Consider the following 18,554-nt stretch of genomic DNA (forward strand, 5'->3'; position numbering starts at 1 on the left):
AGTTTTGCTTGATTTCTTCACTCTCTTAAATAAGTGAAAAGTCTGCAGCCTAGAGATGTAACCAGATACATGTGCATTTCTACCCATACATACTCCATTTCAGTAATGATGCTGCAAGGTCTCTGGGAGGTATGGAGAAAATAGGAATAGTGATACTTTTTGAGTTTGAATTCCATGGCTGAGGCATGAGATGGCAGTGCTGCCCACAGCTGTCAAATCCATTGATGACCAGCCTGTGCTCTGTATAAAGTAGGATTTTTGCAGTGCTTAACCATAGCTTTCTCTTAATGAGATTTTTGAAGTTGTGGAGAGAGAAGCATTGCCAGAAAGATAGCCATGACAGTGTGGGCTCAGCGGGTTCAGTTTTGGAAGTGTCTATCACCACAGTGGTTGTAGAAAGAGCTTGAATGAATGAGGAAAACCCCGATACTTTCAACAGAGGAAACTGGGTGAGATGAATCTATTCTTAAAGGTCAGATTTAATTTGTGTGTTACCACTTTTTGTTCACTGTGGTCAGCGTCAATATACGTTGAGCTGTTTATGAATTTTTAAGATGAGTTTGTGTCAGTTTGGAGGTATTAATACACTACCAAAAAAAAAAGTCAAAAGAACAACAAAAAAAACCCATAAAAAACAAAGCCACACCAAACCCTTTTGAGTGTGTCTTTTAGCATATGTTATTAGTGACTGTTCATCGAAGTGACTGATCTGACTTGCTGGAAATTTTGTGGTGCTTTACCCTCAGCATTATGAGACTGCATGCTCGAGCTCAGATTAGTGTGGGTGAATGGACAGTACTGCATAAGTGTGTAAATACAGACTCCTAAGCAGCCTTTGGGCTGAGGTTCATGAACTTTTTCTGTTCCCTTTTGTTCTGTCTGTAGCTTCCTCGGTTTTGGGCTCTGCGAGAATGCAAACTGGTCTAAAAAATATGTAGATTATATAATGTAGTACTGGGTTTTATTTCAGCTGAATGATAGCTGAACTCGGTTTGTAGCAGGTTTGAAATGTTCTTCTGTCCACCAGACAATGCCAAGGCTGGGGCTGAAAGCAGGTGTTTGCTTCAACAGTGATGTTCACCGATCTCTTGTTATGTTAATTTGGGGAAAGGTGATATTTTCTGGAGGACTGAAAGATGCTGCGAGCACACTGTTAATTTGTTCCCATCAAATAAGCATAGATTGAATACAAATGCCCGGGAATGGTGTCAGGACAGAAAAGATGAGGGGTGTTTTCAGTTAATGCCTGCCAAGAATTAAGGAAAGTAACATAAAATTTTTGTGGTTTGGGAGAATATTCACTCGGCGTTGTCTGTTCCACAGGTGAGGGCTCTCTATTCAGAGTACCTCACTTAACTGTTGTGAAATGAGGGTTCGCATACAATTTGCAGGGGGATGTTTCAAGTTCTCAGGGATATAGTAACTTGTTCAGTTGTGGAGCATTTCTCAGCATTCTCAAGGAAATGACCCCATAGTCCTTGCTCGGGCAGGGGTCTCGATGAAATCAGTGGTAAGGATTTGTGGTTGTTACTGAGGCCTGGATAAAAAAAAGGTTTACTCTGTGCTGTCATAAGTGTGAGGCAGAACTACTCAGCAATCAGTGAATAATCAGGTTTGTGTTTATTCAGAGAGTTTGTTTCCTTTAGATTGTCTATTTTCACCTTCTGTGGGGTCCTAAGGTTATTTCAGGGAACGATATTTCTAGTATTTTCTGTTTTAGACACGATGCAGGATTTCAAATTCTGCTGAGGTGTTGGCAGTGATAAATATGTGGCTTGTTTACAGTAACTTCTTTTCAGATTTGTAATGGAAACTACCATCTTTACAGATCTTCAGAGCTCTGGTTACTCTGGAATTGAGGGTTTCATCTCACCTAACTTGTGTCATGAAAAGTGGCATCCATCTAATCCAACTGAGTTAAGTTTACTTTCATCTGGATATCTGATTTTCAGAGAACTAAAGTGAGATGACATTTATCCAGAGTGTCTTAATTGCTGGAGTAATTTCAAACAACAAGTAGTAAGATCTACTCCTTTCTGTCATCGTCATTCTAAACAGAGAACTTGGGCTTCCTTCATAGTTATGTCTTGGTGTTCTGCCATAAAAAGCAGTCTAAAGATAATCATGCAAAGGAAACTTTGTGCTCAGTGTGTAGGGTATTTGTGTTGATAGAAGGGGATTAGCATCTGAAAGACTTAGGTGTAACTCACTTGAAAAAAAGCTTGCTTTGGTATATAAGCAGTTTTTCCAGAATGATACTGCTTCTCTTCCTTGAAGCTCTTCCAACTTAAACCCATATGCTACTGTAATACCAGCGCACAAACTGTATTAAAATATAAATGAACGGAACTGCAAGTTGAGGTTTTAATTCTGCAGAGGGATCCATTTTGGGTCCCTCTTTCACTCTACAAAAGACCTAAAGTTAGTTTCGACACGTGCCTATGCAAAATATTTTGGAGACTTTGGGTCTGAAATCAGGATGAAGAAGGTGAGAAGGAGAGAAAAGTAACTTCTGCAGTTTCAGTGCCTGGGAGAGTATTTGGTAAGTAGACAATGAAATTGCTATTACAGAAGACACTTCGCTGAGGTTTAAAGGCTGCCGATGTGCCATCCAGTCCACTGTGGGTATCATTTTGGACTTCATGGTAGACTCTGCCTCTCTTGGATCATTTAACCCTTTTTGTTAGGTTGTAGGTTGCCGCTAGGTCACTGGTGCTCGATGTGGAAATGAGCTGTGCCTGTACTGGTAAGCTAGGCAGAATTTAGTGGGTTTGAAGTGGCCTGTGCTCATCCACACCATCAATCTTCAGCACGCTTGTTGACATTGCTTGGCCAACTAACGTTATCCTAAGCAACATGCAGTTTGAGGATGGTGGGATGCCAGGTCTGTGGTGGGACTGTAACACCCTGTGCTGCAGGCAAAAGCAGCTCAGCTCTGTGGATGCAGGTTATTCAATGAGACTTGTCCTCAGTGCCAGAAGTGGGTCCTTCTACAGTTTGTTTTTTTTTTTTGCCCAAATACAGGGGTAGGCACAGGTGGCTTGGTGCCCAGTGTTTCACCTACAGCAAGTAGAGTCAATAAGGCAAACTTTTTGTAAGCAGCTCAAGAACCTTGGATACTGAATCGGACATCCAGCTTATCTGGTAACTTTCAAGATGGTAGTGGTAGGTTCACAGTGGTCTTTACTTCTGCTGTTCACTTACAATAACTTTACTGCACAAATATTTGTGTTATGTAGGATTTGGACTTTCAGAGATGGGTGTTAATCTTCTAAAATCTGCTTGTGTATTTGAACAAAATTCGTGGACCATGTAAACATGTTCTTTAATTGTGAACAGATAGGTAAGATGCCTCCTTTTTTTGTTTTACATAGACATTTGCCAAGGACAAACATTAAGTTTCCCAGCTACTTCTGTCCTGAAAGTCACATAGGGCCCGAGTCATAACAAACTCTTTGACAGAGCTGTAGGTTGTTGTCATTCATGGGGAAGTGCTCCTGCTGATTTTATGCGTGCTGATCTGATAGTGGTTGATGCATTGATCTCAGAAGGAAACAGGTTAGTTCAATTATTGTGTTTAATTCATTAAAACCATAGACAGTTATTTTAGAAATAAAATTGGTTACTTGTAATGTTTAAAAGGTTGGAAAACTGGGATGCTGAGCAGTACTGCCCCCTCCCCAAGTAAAGACCTGACAAGAATGCGTGGAAACTGTTGATAACATTCCTGGCCAAGTATTCAGACATGATTAGGCCGTAGTATTTCAATAACTGATAATTAATGAGACATTTATAAATAACACTTTGAGTTCTTTTTACGTGCGTTCGGGGTTTGTTATTTAGGAGCGGGGAGGAATGTCAGACAAATTTCAGGCATTTCTGTGCTACCTTGGAGACTAGGAAATGTTTCATTATTGGCATCTGAGATTCTTACATAACCTGGTAATTCTGGGAACAAGAATTTTAAGGAAAATGCTGAGCAGTGTGAGTCTTCCCATAAAATTACAGGATTCAGAAACACTGTGCTGAATATTTCTGTGATAATTTCCCCAGAAATACTGGTATTCCAGGCTCCTGGAATGCATTTATTTTGCTAGGATTGCATCATTAGGGAGTTAAACTCCAGTCCCATGGAGTAAATTACATGCTGGCAGTTATTACATAAACCCAATGTTTTTGGTTTTGCAGACTATTAAAACAGAATAAAATGGAAGTGTAAGAGTAAGGAGAAGGTGGTGAGTTTACCTCTTGGCATCAGGAGCAGAAACAGTACATATTTAAGATGTGGTTTGTATATTGTTGTGCGTGCAGCCCCCAGCACAGGCCTGTGTGAAGGAGTTTGCCCTAATCTCTTACTGCTGTCAAGGGGATTTACGTATCTTGAACCTGGAGAAAACAAAGTTCTAATGGGACAAGCCAGGAAGGGACTTTCCTTGCTTTTATCTCATGGGAAACAGTGTGACTTATCTTACCTGCTCTGTTTGCTCAAAACTGTTAGAATATTTAATTAGAGGGGTTGATTAATTTTTTCAGTTACTGTTGTCCGCTTTGTGAGTTTTGCGATTCTTAAGTTGGTTAGAAATTGCAATGTTCTGATACCTTCTTGAGAGTACAGATAGTCTGACACAGGAATCCACAGATTCAGGATGACTCAGAATTAAAAATGAGTCAGTTATGCCTTACTCGGTTTAATTTTTAAAAAAATACAGAATTAAAAGTAAGTAAAACAGAATCTTACGGTGCCTTGTCCAGTACTGTGTAAATTGACTTGCTGTATGTGGTAGGGAAGAGTGACACCTTTAGAGGTGTATGATTTAATACCGCTGTAGCAAGGGCAGTAGAGTGACAGAGTGAGTAAAACAGAGGAGTGGCCTGCACTCCTGAGCTGTCTTGAGTATCAGAGAAAGCTGAATCTGGTTTTGTAGAAGAGATTTTGAAGATTTAGGACCTAGCATGAGATAAAAAATAATATTTTTTTAAGATTGAATACCTACAAGACACTATCTTTAGTTCCTGAAGAACTACTTGTGAGTCTTCAATAAATACTGTTGGACATCCTGTTCACAGCTCAGCTTCTAGAATAGTATTTTTCAGTATAGAAAACATAGAGGGGTTGGAACTAGATGATTTTTAAGGTCCTTTCCAGCCCAAACCATTCTGTGATAACTGTCAAATGTAAACTAGTGCTTGCTTTTCATTTTGATTGACTTCAGAATCTATATCCTTTATTTTCTTCAGTGTCAAGAAACAATCTTCCTCTCATACGGTGTTTCTTACAGTGTTAATTAATTTATCAGGACATGTTTGTTGTTCAAACCACTTTCCTCTTGGTATGCTCCATGCAAGGTGTTACTGATGGGCTCTGTGCACGCTGGCACAGCCAGCCATGGAGGTGGGGTATGTGCTTCTAAAAGTCTTCTCCTGAATCACTGAACTGTGTGTACTGTCCACTTGCATTCCTCCAAGCACTATGTCAGCTTCAGTCAAAACCTGAGGTTCTGATATGACAGAAGGGATGGCAATAAAAAGTGTTTGGATGATAGGAGGGTTGGAAAGAGGGAGCTGTGTCATGAAAGCAGCAAGCATGTCTTTATTCACTTCTGTTAATTGCTTTTTTGGCTAAACTAATGTCCTCTTTTTACATAAATTGTCATCATAATCTAATAATACACAATTTAATTTACCACTTTTTCTCCTCTAAATTAAAGTCTTGTGTTTTCTTTCTTTTTGTGTCTTTAGCTTCTATGTTACTTTTTGAAGTAATGAGGCAAAAGAAAAATAGTAGGTATTTTCCATGCTTGGTTTTTTTTTCCAGGTAAGTCTACCAAGGCGAGAACCATCTTTATAATGCTTCTGTCAAGTCAAAAGAGCACAGTTCATTTTTAGGTGGCATACAGCAGTAAGGATTACATAGCAGTAACAATAAAATGAAACATCAAAATTAACTTGAATACTAGTTTTAGGATTTCATAGCTACTTTTTAATAAACTTTGAGATTCATGTCTCTATACCAAGCTGGTAATCTAGTCTGACTCTGTGCAAGAAGATGAGAATTTCTCCATGGAAGTGGGTCTTAGGACTAAAGAGCTTTCTCATGGCATTCTAACACACCAAATAGTGATAAATAGTTAACAATACTATTGCCAAAAAGTGACAGGTTACTTCAAATTTGAGCTTCTTTGGCTTCCAGCTGTAGTATCTTACTGTGCTTTTCTCTCCAAGGATTTCAGGGTTGTTTACTTTGTGAATATGACAAATTAACACCTATAAAACCAAGGTTACCTACTCATCTTCTCCTTGGATGAGGGAGATGTTTGACCCGGAGTCATGAAGTCTGTGTCCCTGCTGGACCAACTGTTTTCTGAGGTCTTCCTTTGAATGCTTGCCAGTACTTCTGCATCCTTGCAGTGTGGATATCAGAACTGGACATGAAGTTCTAGCTTGAATTTTAGCTTGATTTGTTTCATAAACACTGAAAGGTGATGTCATCAGCCAAGCCCTTCATACAGCTTTGCCCTGCACTGGCAGTCCATACCGGGGTGATTTAGTACAGTTGCTTCAGAGCCCTTTTCTGGGTAGAAAGTGTCCAAGTCACAAAGGAGTAGCCTGTGTTCCTTCTTCAAATGTGTGTGACTTTGATTTGTTAGGATTGCAATCAGTAGTTATCTTCAACCACCAGGTCATGATGGAGTGCTACTGTTTCTGCTGCCAATACTTCAGTTATCTACAAACATTCTCTCAAGTATTCTTAGATTATTTATAAAATTACCTGGTCCCAGTCCTGTATCTATTGTTCCTTCATGTCACCCATGCCGTAATAGGTAACCCTGCCATCCACTTGCTTTGTGTAACAAAGCAGGTACCAGCTTTGGAAAAGATGAGGAGACTTTGGTATCCCAGGTGATTATTCTTACGGACGGAATGAGTCATTTTTGTGTGGACTTCTAACGTGTGGGTGAGTGAATCATCAGGTGTTGAACAGATCAATCTTTTTAATGGGACACGCAGAAGATAATATTTTTCTCACTGAGATAACTTGTACCTGTCTAAAGAAAATACTACAGAGGCTGAAATACAGTGACGTCGTGTGCCTTCGAACATTTTACCTTGAGAGATGATCCATGAAACAGCCCAGTGTTGCTTTTCATGTTTCTTGGTATGTATGGGGGGGCAGTGACCTTTAAAGTATTGTTAAGAGTAGAAGATACTTCTTGAGGGGGGGGGGGGGGGGGAAGTACAGAAGTTGCCCAATAGTTGCATAAGAAACAGCGCACAAATTTGACTTTCTCGTGTACTTGTGTTACAAAACAGTTGTAGGTGGGCTGTGGTGGTCTCTTCTCCCAAGTGACAAGCAATAGGATGAGAGGAAATGGCCTCAAGTTGCACCAGGAGAGTTTTAGGTGGGATATGTGAAGAAATTTCTTCACGGAAAGGGTGGCCAAGCACTGGAACAGGCTGCCCAGGGAAGTGGCGGAGTCACCATCCCTGGAGGTATTGCAAAGACGTGTTGATGTGATGCTTTGACACATGGTTTAGTGGTGGGCTTGGCAGTGCTGGGTTAGTGCTTAGCCTCGATGCTGTTAAAGGTCTTTTCCAACCTAAATGATTCTGTGTAAATCTGCGTGCTACACGGTGGCAATCCAACATGTATCAGAAACAGGTGAACTGATAAAATGTGACTGCATGCGTTTGTCTTTGGCCTGATGAAGGGCTGTGCCCAGTGCCCATTTAGGTAGTAGAAGCGGACTAAATTCTGTAGATAGTCTCAGTGGTGGTTTTGGTGGTGTTTGGTTTTTGTTTTTTCAGTCCACAGCCAAGTTCCACCATCCCAGATTATGCTAAGTGTTAGGTTTCACTGAGATCTGAAAGCTCCAGAGCAAAATCATCTTGCTGTTATGACTGATTTGGGGTAGGAAGTGAAGTATGAAATGTAGACATGGGTCAGTAGGGCTGAGGGCTTCAGTCAAAACTCTCCACAGGTTTACGTGAAAAACTGATAGTCCTTTCCTAGAACTTAAGGTTTAATTCTGTAATAGCAGTGTGAGCTCAGGGAATTTTCTTTATAGGTTTCATTATAAACCATTTCTCAGTAGGTGTCTTTTAAAGGGTTTTGAAGAGGGGAAAAGTTATTACGGAGAGACTTAAATGGAGAAAACATTATTTTTTTTTGAAGCAGCACAACTTTTTATCTTACTCGGGGCTACAGGCTGGAGTTAGATACTTTTTTTGTCACCAAAGTAAATTTGAAGGGAGATGAATTCATTCATTGCAAGTGAGGGTGCAGATGCTTTTAGAATCTGACCAAGTATCTGTAAGTGTCTTCATCCTTACTGACTTCTGAATATGGCTTTTGTAGAGTAGAAGGGTTGAACACCAGAAGTGCAATAATAATAAAAAAACCCAACACCACCCCCACTCTTCACACCCACCCCTTCCCAGCTGTCTAGCTTAGTAAATTTCACACCATGGTTGCAAGGCCAGAATGATTACAAATTAGGGTTAGCACAAAATCTAGCTATTTGAAAATTTTATAGAATTTTACGGTAATGTAGAAGGGTAGAATTTCTCAAAAAAACAAATCTGAAAAATTACACAAGGGACAGGGAGGTCACGTTTTCAAAACCCAATTCACTGCAACAGAAAATGGGATTTCTTAACCTTGTCTTTCAGACTGAACCATGTGTTGCCCCCTTGAACTTTGCTGTTTCGATTGTCATCTATTATGTGCTCCTTCATGCTAAGGTCTGCATCCCTTTCTGCCTGATACTCCATAGGCTGCAGTACATTAAAACTGTTCCATGTAATCAATATTTTGGACTACTGGATAATTTTTTGACCTTTATTCTCAGTGTCCTTGGGCAAGGCCCCAGGTAGTCATGCCCAAATTCACAGGAGGCACAGAATATGGTGAACTTTTTTTAAATCTTCTGCTGTGTGGGGACTGTCTGAGGGAGTGTATTTATTATGGTGAAAGTTAACATGCCTAGGTTTTGTGCTGATTCTAACTTCAACACAAAGAACTCTAATTTAATTACCCCAAGGCTGTAACATTGTGCTTTTTAGGATTGTAGAGTAGCCATTAATGGAAATTTGTTAAAGAGTGGGCATGTATGCATGATGAAAAGTGTGCATAAAAAAGTCTCTTGTGTATGACGTACTTCATATGTACTGTTGTCCTTGATTTGACTTAACTAGGTGGTACAAGCGAGAGCTGCACAGCAGTTTGCTTAAGTAAGAGTTACTTCAGCCTTGAAGTCTGTATTTAATAAGCTTTCGTTGGCCTCAGTAGTGTGCAACTGATTCTTACAAATGAGTTTTCATCTGTATATTCAGTAATTTACAGCTTTGTGTATGGATCGGTGCCTGTGCTTTAAGGATGCCAGAAGATAGGTGGCTTTCAAATATGCTTACAGACAGGTAGTATTTGATTACAGGCTTTACAGTAATTGGTGATAAAGATAACAGTGTAATTCCAAGTCCCTAATGCCTGACCCCAGACTCTGGCCAGTGTCCCCTTTGCTTATATTTGCAACTTTCTTTTCCTATGGAATATTGAATAATAATTTAAGACCATTGTTCTTTATGGCAGTATTAAGAGGTCTTGTATCAAAGAACAAATTCTATAATTGCTACGAAGGAATAGTTATAGAAGTAAGCTACATACCAGTCGCAGCCTCCCTGCTTGCTGCCCTGTTTTAGAGGAGGTGTGAGAGCTGTGAATGCATCCTTCAGGATTTCAGTAAAGCATTGATACTTCACTTGTCTGTGCCAGAACACCACAGTGTATATTAAGATTTAGTAACACTCCCTAGAGACAAGTCATAGTTCCCCAAGAAATGCCAAATTGGAAATCAAAACCAGCATACAGGCAGAAGAAATCAATGATGATTGCCATCATAGAACTAACAATCTACCTTAATTTTCCCAAGGAACGTGTAGTGAGGTGGCTTAATGGCTTTTCTTCTTCCTACTTCTTTTGGCACAGCATGTGCATGCGGGATCATGGGAGAGGAAAACTACAGTGTTCTGCACAGCACTTCCACTCAGGGCTCTTTTATCCTGCTCTAATTGTGCTCGGTGTGGCAGCTACTACTAAGAACATACTGCATTCACAGTATATAAAACCCCCTAAAATCCAGCTTTTAATTTATTTGTGTTCTCCTTTGGAGAGAACAACTAATGTGATTTCATGTAATAAAAGCAACTATGTTAGAACGCACAGAGGTGATTTTCTAAATCTAAGACTTCCTTTGAATTTGGTTTTATCACAAATAGATCAGATTACTGTAGGCTGTGTCAGAGTCACTCACTTATAAGTGCCTGTTAATCCAATAAACCTGAGTGGTTTCTTATGGAAATACTGTTTTCTGATTTCTATTTATATGATGATCCTGGCTTTGTTGAATCCCCACTGACTTCACTGGAAATACCTCTTTGGAAAAATATGGTATGATTTCATGCGGTAATGGACATTACAGTGAACTGGTAGAATGAAAAATAGCCTCCAGTAATTAGTAAATGTTTTAGAAGTTCTTAACATCAGTTTTATTAGGTATTTTGTAGCGTTACCAACTGAGAATAAAAATAATCATTGGAGGGGTTTGTTTTGTGTGTTTTTCTGGTTTGTGTAGAGGTAGGATAGCATTATTATGTTTTCACACTGTCCTGCAAGTTTTATAGGTGTTTTTTCTTCTGTTGTTGCTACTGCCGTACTTTGAGGCACAGAGTAATGCAACTACCACCACAATTTCCCACCTTTAACATACTCTGCTCTAATGAAAACTAAAAATCATGGATAAAATGAAGCAGCTGTTTTAAAACCATGGCTTCAGCCTTTTTCTGTTTTACTTGTGCAGCAGCTGGTATCAGTGGCAGCAGAATGCAAGAACTTTGCTATGGTTTGGAATTTTTGCCTGAAATGAGAAAAAAATCTGGAGAACAAATGTCTATCCAGCCTGAGATACCCTGCACTTCCGAGCAGAGCAGAGGGAGGGTCTAAAAACTCTTAGAAGATGACTGGTAAACCTGGTCCTGTTTCAAACTAGGAAGTGCAGTATATAAAGATTTATGTTATATATAGGGAATTTCTAGTGCTGGGAGGAGAAAAAACCCCCCATGTTTACTGGAAATAGTTTGACATAATTCAGTGTTTGTAACACATACAACACTGCTGCTACTGTAAGGCACCACAATTTTCATAATCTTAAATTTACATGCATGTACTGAGTTTCCAAATACCTTCCTCCTCTCTGTCTCCAGCATTGAATTTATTGTGTGTGGTATGAGGGATAGGATGCTTGAAACTCCTGAATTTTTGATGCATGAAGGCAGACTTTTGTCTATGTTGACCGCCTACTTGCTGACACGTACTTGTAATGATTGTTGAGCCTGTGCAGTAAGTGCTGCTGAGGGAATTGGATCCTGAGTGCAGATGAGAAGTCATAGTCCTTATTGTGTGATAGTTCCGTGGGTAAATGTTCCATGGCATTTTGCAGAGGGGCTGTTCCAAGATTGTGAGGTTGAGATTTTTAGATCTGTTAGTGGTGGTAGTTTATTGGTAGCAACTCCAGATCCTAGTTTATGGGGTTTCAGCTAATTTTACCCACTAAACGTATCATCTCTTGAGCAGATACGCAAAGGAATAAGAGGTTATGTGGAGACCTGAGGGTTAACGAAACATCTAGAATAAAAGCACAAGAGAAAAGGAAAGACAAAGCAGATGGTTGTGCCGTGTTGATACGCTAAATAAGTCAGTTGAACAGCAGAAACAGGGACACGATTCAGACTTACTAGAACAGCATATCAAATAAAGTTTATATCAAATCTAAGGTACTAAAAGACCGGTAACTTGCAGTAACAGGTAACATGAAAAGACCTTGTAAATACATTGGAAGCTGGAAGAAGTCAAGGGAAAATGCGGGCAGTCTTCTTACCTGAGTGATGATAATAAATAAAAGAGATGTCATGCTGAATAAACAGCTGAGCATAATTCTATTTAATCATGGGTCTTTTGAAGGACCAAAACCACTTTGGACTTGCTGGGGGAATAATTTTGGTAATGAACAGCTCTTGTTTGGAAATGGAGTGTATTGTGATTTTTCCCATCTGAGAGCAATGTGGACTCTGGCATTCTACTTGAAAACAGTATGCATGGGCAGGCTAAATGAGAGAGGATCAGAGGCAGAATTTACTCAAAACATTGATACTTTTTAGAAGTAAGAATTTACAAGGGTTTAACTATGCTTATGTTTATTGCAATGGGTTGAACCAATTTAGGAAGGGCCAAATTGCTGCATCTGATACAAATGGGGCTGTGTAGCAAAAAGGTCTATGTACAGGCAAATGTGAAGGGTTGTAGTCTGCAACAAACTTGCTAGGTTTTTCCTAGGTAAAAGCTGGTTTTAGAAATTAATTTATTTCATATGAAAGTTAAAATATGTATGAAAGTTTTCTTTTCTAGTAGAAGCACAGAGTGAACAGTTTCAAAAAGAGCAATTCTGACCTAAGAAGGGAAGGGCATGAATGGCTCCAGGTACTGCGACACTAATTCAAACTGGTAACACAGTCTGTGGCATGGCTTTAGTGTATGCTGACCAGCACCCTTCCAGACAGCGCTTCAGCATAGTCCAGAGGATTAGCATGGTGCACTTAGTGTTCCTGGCAGACAGCTGGGATGTGGCTACTTTCTTCTGGGGCTGGGATAGCTTGCCTAACCATATGGGTACCAGCCCTGCTGCCACGCTGGCCTTTGTGCCAGAGGACAGTTCTAACCTGGTTTGTGCATTAGGTGGCTGTTGCTCTGAAGTCAGCAGTTGCAAAGATTTCTGATCCCAGATGGGTTACTCCAGCTTGTTGTACAGAGCTTTCTTCTGGGAACGAGAGACAAAGTTCTGCTCTTAAGACTGGTTTTTTTGTTTTGTTGGGGTTTTTTTTGTAATTATTATTATTTTTGTTTGTTTGTGGCCAGCAATACGATACACATTGCCAAGAACTGGGTTTGAAAGTTCTGTTCCCTTCCAAACACGTAACACTAACCTTAAAGCCAGAAACAAGGAATGTTTTTGTGGTTTATGACCTTTTTGCACTCCCACAGAGGTATACAGTAGGAAGAGAGGACTCTCACCCCAGGTACTTGGGTACATGAGTAAGGCAGGCTGAATTCACTCTGTAGGTTTGCTGGTTTATATTCATTCTTCAGCAAAAGTATTTGTCCTGCTTTTTCTAGGCATCAGTCTGTATGGAGTCCTTCCCGAAGCTGAAAAAAGGAATTCGGTCACATTCAACAGTAAGAGCATGTGGAATGGTGTGGCTGTCAGTCACGCTCGGTGTTTGTCCTGTATGTGTGGATAAGCTGTCCTGTGGGCAGGGATGGAGTTAACCTTTCCAGCTTCTAGAAAAATGAGGTGAGGGGGATGCTAAAGCTGACTTCTGTGAGAGCTGAACAGTGTTTGGAGAAGCAGTAAAAGTTCCATTAATGGAGTATTTGGGAATATTAATTACATTGAGGGTAGAGCTGGGTCCTTGATTTCATTTTTCTGGGTGAATTCAATGAAAGGAAGAATTCGTGGTAGGTCAGGTCAAGAGAGGAAGCCATACAGCAAACCTTTTTATGTACAGGGATCCAGTTTGTGTATGTTTGGGGCTGTTTACCACCTACAAGTGAGGGCTGCACTGCTCTGACAGAGCATGCTGTGCATTTTTGTATCTGTGGATTGTAGTCTTGAGATTTCTTACTCTGCTCCCTTAGAAAAATGTGCTGCTATCAAGTTGGCAATTACCTTTTACCAGCACTATATATTCCTAAAATGAAAGGTTCAGTTATTAGGTCATTTTAACAACAACAACAAAAGGCTTTATGCAAAGCTGATGTTCCCGTAAATGCTACATACTCAGGTGAAACGATACCATTTTCTTCTGAGAGCAAGAGATCCAATTTCTGTGCCATTTTATGAGAAAGGTTTGTTACTGGCTGTTCATCAAACATAGAGAGCACTGCAGAGAAGGGGCGGGGGGGAGAAGGAAAAAAAAAAAAGGTAGCAGAAGATGTTTTAATAGTTAAGTACTACTTCTCTTGTAGAACAGTTGTTTCCAGGACAACAAGGTTGATGATGGAGTTGTAAAGCATGTGTTTCCTTTCCCCTGTATTTGTTATTAATCAGGAAGGTAGGAAGACCTCTCTTAGTACTTGAGTTCTTCTTGGAGATCTGTGTTGCATCACTTATTTTTAGTTTACACCAGGTTGTCCATGTGGCTCTTTTTAGGAGATAGTTGGTATGTGAGAAACCATATTTGTGTTATTTTTTGTTAAGATCACGTGGTACCTAAACAAATTACTAGCTGCCGTACTAACAGCTCTGGGGACTTCTGTTGTTTTGTTTTTTTTTAAAGAAACAAAACAGGTTTGTGCTTCTAAGTTTCAAGGTCATCTCACTGGTGGGTTATGACTTTCTTTAACTGTTTGTTACAGAATTTTTCTTCTGTTGGAATAATATTTTTTTGTATACACTAACAATATACTGTCATGCAAATGAATTTGGAATAAATTAAGGGAAATCATTTTCCTGTAGAGTATATTCAGCTGTAGGACTCCATTGTGAGATCTATTTTCAACTGCAGTTCAGAATTTGGAATAAGGCGGCACTGAATTAAATGTTGTTGCCAATTTTGAAGGGGCATAGCTAGCATAAAATCACACCCATCTCCAGAATATGTTGATCTATTTAAAATCTGGAGGAGTATGATGAAATCTGTGCTTGTGTGGTTTTCCTTTGTATATTTGATTGTACTCTGAGTTTAATTTTTTTTGGATTGTTTTTTTTTCCTTCACGACAACATTTTGAGAAAAGTCATTTTTTTAAAACCACAAATATTGGCTGTGCATTTTAGAGGCAAGTATAACAACAACAGTGGCCAGGTCATTAGTGAAAAACACGCTGCTTAAAGCTCTATTGTTGTTTTGCTAAATTAAATAGCCTGAAGTTTAATGATGTCCCTTTTAAGAGTTGGATGACTCCATGCCCCCTAATAATATATGTATTTGTTTTGTATTGAGATTTTAGAACTTCAGTTGATGAAGATTCATAAAATATTCTCATGCATAGTTGTCTGATGAATTAATGAGATACTCAGTTTCCTTCTGAATGCATTGGTTTTTTTTCCTGGTGCTAAAGGTTGGATACCACATGCTAAGATCGATGTGTGGGCACTGTTGTGAACAATTAATATTTTTATTCTTTGCATATGTTTTTCCATACAATTCTGCGGCATGTTTAAGACAACCATATTTCCTTTTATTTTTTTAGAAGAAAACTGTGACATGGCATGAAAACTAACATGCTTGGGTGACTGTGATAATAAATGCACCTTCTCTGTATCCCACAGCTCTCAAACTTGTTGGAAAGGGAAGTTAAGCAGGTTGACAAATCCATGTTGGCATTTACTTGTTGCTTTGTTTTCCCCTTCTGGCTGCAACCGTAGCCAGAGTCAGGGTTCTTTATGCCTGGTGTCCTCTTTTTTTTTTTTCCCATCTCTTTTGCTTTTTTTGCTTTTTTTCTTTTCTTTTTTTTTTAATTTGCCATTCTCAGCAGAACAAGAACAGTGCTTAACCTTGAGTGGTGAGATGTCTCTGTACTTCATTTTCCAGTACATCCTCTGTTACTTAATTATTCCATTATCTGGAGCATACCAGTTCTTTATGGAGGTTTGAGTGACTTCCAGGTCACTACTTGGCATAATAAGGGAATGAGGAATTTCTTGCTGTTTCTGCTAAAGGTTTACTAATTTTGTGGCTAAATCGAGAATGTAGCATTAGAGCATTCTTTTTAAGGACAATACTCCCATAACTCTACTTAGTAGATTTTTGGGTTTTTTTCTTTTGGTTGCATGCTTTTTCTTGTTTTAATCTTCAAAATGCTTTACAAATGCTAAGGAATTCCCGGTAAGGTATGGACATGCTTCCTTTGTCTTTACAGATTTGAATCCAAAGCACAGAGCAGGACATAACGGCCAACCCATTCCTATGCAACACCCATTGAAGTGTCTTAGGGTGCCTGAAACTTCAGGCTAGCAGATCTGACCCGAGAGCAAGGGAAAGTCATCGCCTTTCTGAAGTAGGTGCTGGAGACCAGCAATGAACCATCACAGCCTAACAAGATGCTCCATAGCTATCTTTGAGCAATGAAGTCCTCCTTTACATGTCTTCATTTTCTCTATGGCTATAAGGAATTTCTCTGGTAAACTCTGCAATAGCATTTGGAATTTATTTCTGGCTCTTCAGTGTTAAGCTTAAATCATGAGGCAGTCTCCCGAGTTCATCTTGATAGAGCAGTTTCATGTAACAGAAATATTCTGGCAGTCAAACTCAGAGAAACAGAAATGAATGATGGCAATATTTTTCCAGTCCTGACTAAAAGCAAACAGTAAGCTTCAAGCATTAATTAACAATATAATGAGATACTTAACTTCAAGCAAATACTTTTTCTTTAACAGAATTTGTCTTGTCTTTTTATTGCAGAAGAAGAAACAGTAACTGAGTTGTACTTGCAAACCAGGACAGTCCAAAAAGTAAGTCAAAGAATGATCATTTTCCTCTTCAATAAGACTATATGCTAGTTCTGTAAGACATCCATTTAATTAAAAAGGCAGTTGGTTTTCCTCACTTCTTTGGCTGTGAATGTAGTTTATGCAGTTTGTAGAGCTGTTTGAGTTACCTGGTTTCAAGCCATGTGGTTCAGGGTGAGTTGTATTAGGGTAGTTCATTTCTCTCCCTTTCTCATCACTGTGTCAAGGCATAAAGTAGTTCAAGATTATGTCACATAATGGCATTATTACTGCTGTTAGCAGTGATGTTCCAGGGATGGGGAGAGGAGAGGTTTGTAGGAGAAGCCTTTGTCTGTTCTTAGACTGTTTCTGATAAAATTTGAAGAACCGATCAACCTTCAGGAACACAAAAGGTCTGGAAATGGATTTTAGGTTCCAAAGGTTGTTAGTATTCTCTGTAATATCAGTTGGTGTATTAAAAAAAAAAAAAAAAAAGCTTTAACCTTACTTTAAGGCTGCTGTATTTCCAATTTAGTATTTTTGAATATATTAAAGCCATTTACTTGAGAGTACTGTATATGCTTATGGTTTAGTGCAGGAGTTTTTTCCATTTTGGTCAAAAAAGCAGAATGTTTTTCAACGGTATTCTAGATAGGAAGCCTTACAGATCGTATTTCTGATTCACTTGTAGTCAATGGCACATGTTAAAGCTGGATGCTTTTAACTGTCTTGAATAAAGCATGTGCTATGTGATAACATCTACATTGCAATTTTAATAACAAAACCTAAGTTTATTCTGAATTTGGTTGCACACCAGCTAACAAATGGATTCACTAAAAGGTTGCGTGAGGTTTTCTGTAAGTCTAGAAATTGTCTCAGACTTCTTACAAAGGGATGAGTATGTTTTTAATGCATAGGTTTTGAAATCGTTGATGACTCTGGTTGTTAAACAGCCTTTGTATGGTGCTTTATTTATATTTTTTCTATAACTTGTATGAATATCACTTTAATTTACACCTGTGTGTGTCCTTTTTGTCTGAGAAGTTTAAGCAATTCTACAGACTTGCTTTTTATAGACACTATTTGGAAAAAAAAAAGTGGTAGAACATGTGTCAGGCATATGCAATTCCTTCAGCATCATGTTTTCCACACTGATTTAATAGCTATTGAGTCTCCTCAAACAGTCTTGTTTCCAAGACCTGTTTTATGGTAATAAATCTACTTGGCTGTAAAATTCTTGAAATGATTCAGTAGGACAATTGTTTCTTTAGCACATTCTCTGAGAGATCATAGTTAGAAATGGAAAAGTTCTTAACCAGGTCAGCTTTTTTCCTGCAAGACATGTAGTCAGTGCTGGAAGTGATAATTAATGAAATAACCAATATTTGCTCTGGCAAGCTGCTGTTGTCCAGTGCTCCCTGCTGTCCTGATTTCTCTCTTGCTAATTTACAGTAAGTTTTCTACTAGTGTCATGCTAAATTACCTTGGGAAATGCCTAACCAGGTAAAGAACAAAAGCTGTGGTGTGATGTGATACAACTCTTCTTTTTTTAAAAAAAAGAAATTATCTCAAAATTCATACTGAAACCATTAATGAAGTTACCAAAGACTTCTGTAGTTTGCTAACCAGTTGTGCATGAGGCTAGGGGATGGTGTGTGCATAGTAGGCTTTTTGGTATAAAGGGTGGTACAGCAAGAAAAGATTAATCCAGGGTAGCTATTAAGAGCTTGCTTCTATACCTTAAGTGCCATTTGTGGTGGTTGGGTTCTCATGACATATGTAAACTGTAGCAACAGTGAGCTAGTTCAGTATGTGGACTGTTGTGGTGCCAGCTTGTACTCCTTCGGGTTTGTCATCAGAGTACCTCTCAAACTGCAGGACCGCATGCGGGACAAATCCAAAATGAGTGGTGCAGTCCTTGAGGTAGATCATAATTTAATAAATGGGCAGGCATGCAAGGATGATTAAGTTGTGATACCTGGTGTGTTGATCTATATAATGTGTGTCCACTCTCC

At 39.1% G+C, this 18,554-nt stretch overlaps 1 long non-coding RNA gene across 13 annotated transcripts in view; it reads left to right on the plus strand.

Annotated features, from left to right (window-relative positions):
- The window catches only part of LOC106631764 (uncharacterized), a 132,424-nt gene that overhangs the window by 48,061 nt on the left and 65,809 nt on the right, over nt 1–18,554 (plus strand). For 11 of the 13 annotated variants that reach the window (XR_008732410.1, XR_008732400.1, XR_008732407.1 and 8 more), the window contains exon 3: nt 16,514–16,563. This is a non-coding gene — a long non-coding RNA (uncharacterized LOC106631764). Of the gene's footprint in view, nt 1–13,225; nt 13,404–16,513; nt 16,564–18,554 lie in introns of all 13 variants that reach the window. The other 2 variants (XR_008732411.1, XR_008732406.1) reach the window with 2 other exon arrangements.

The sequence above is a fragment of the Falco cherrug genome, chromosome 5 (genome assembly GCF_023634085.1).
Source record: "Falco cherrug isolate bFalChe1 chromosome 5, bFalChe1.pri, whole genome shotgun sequence".
Lineage (NCBI taxonomy): Eukaryota > Metazoa > Chordata > Aves > Falconiformes > Falconidae > Falco > Falco cherrug.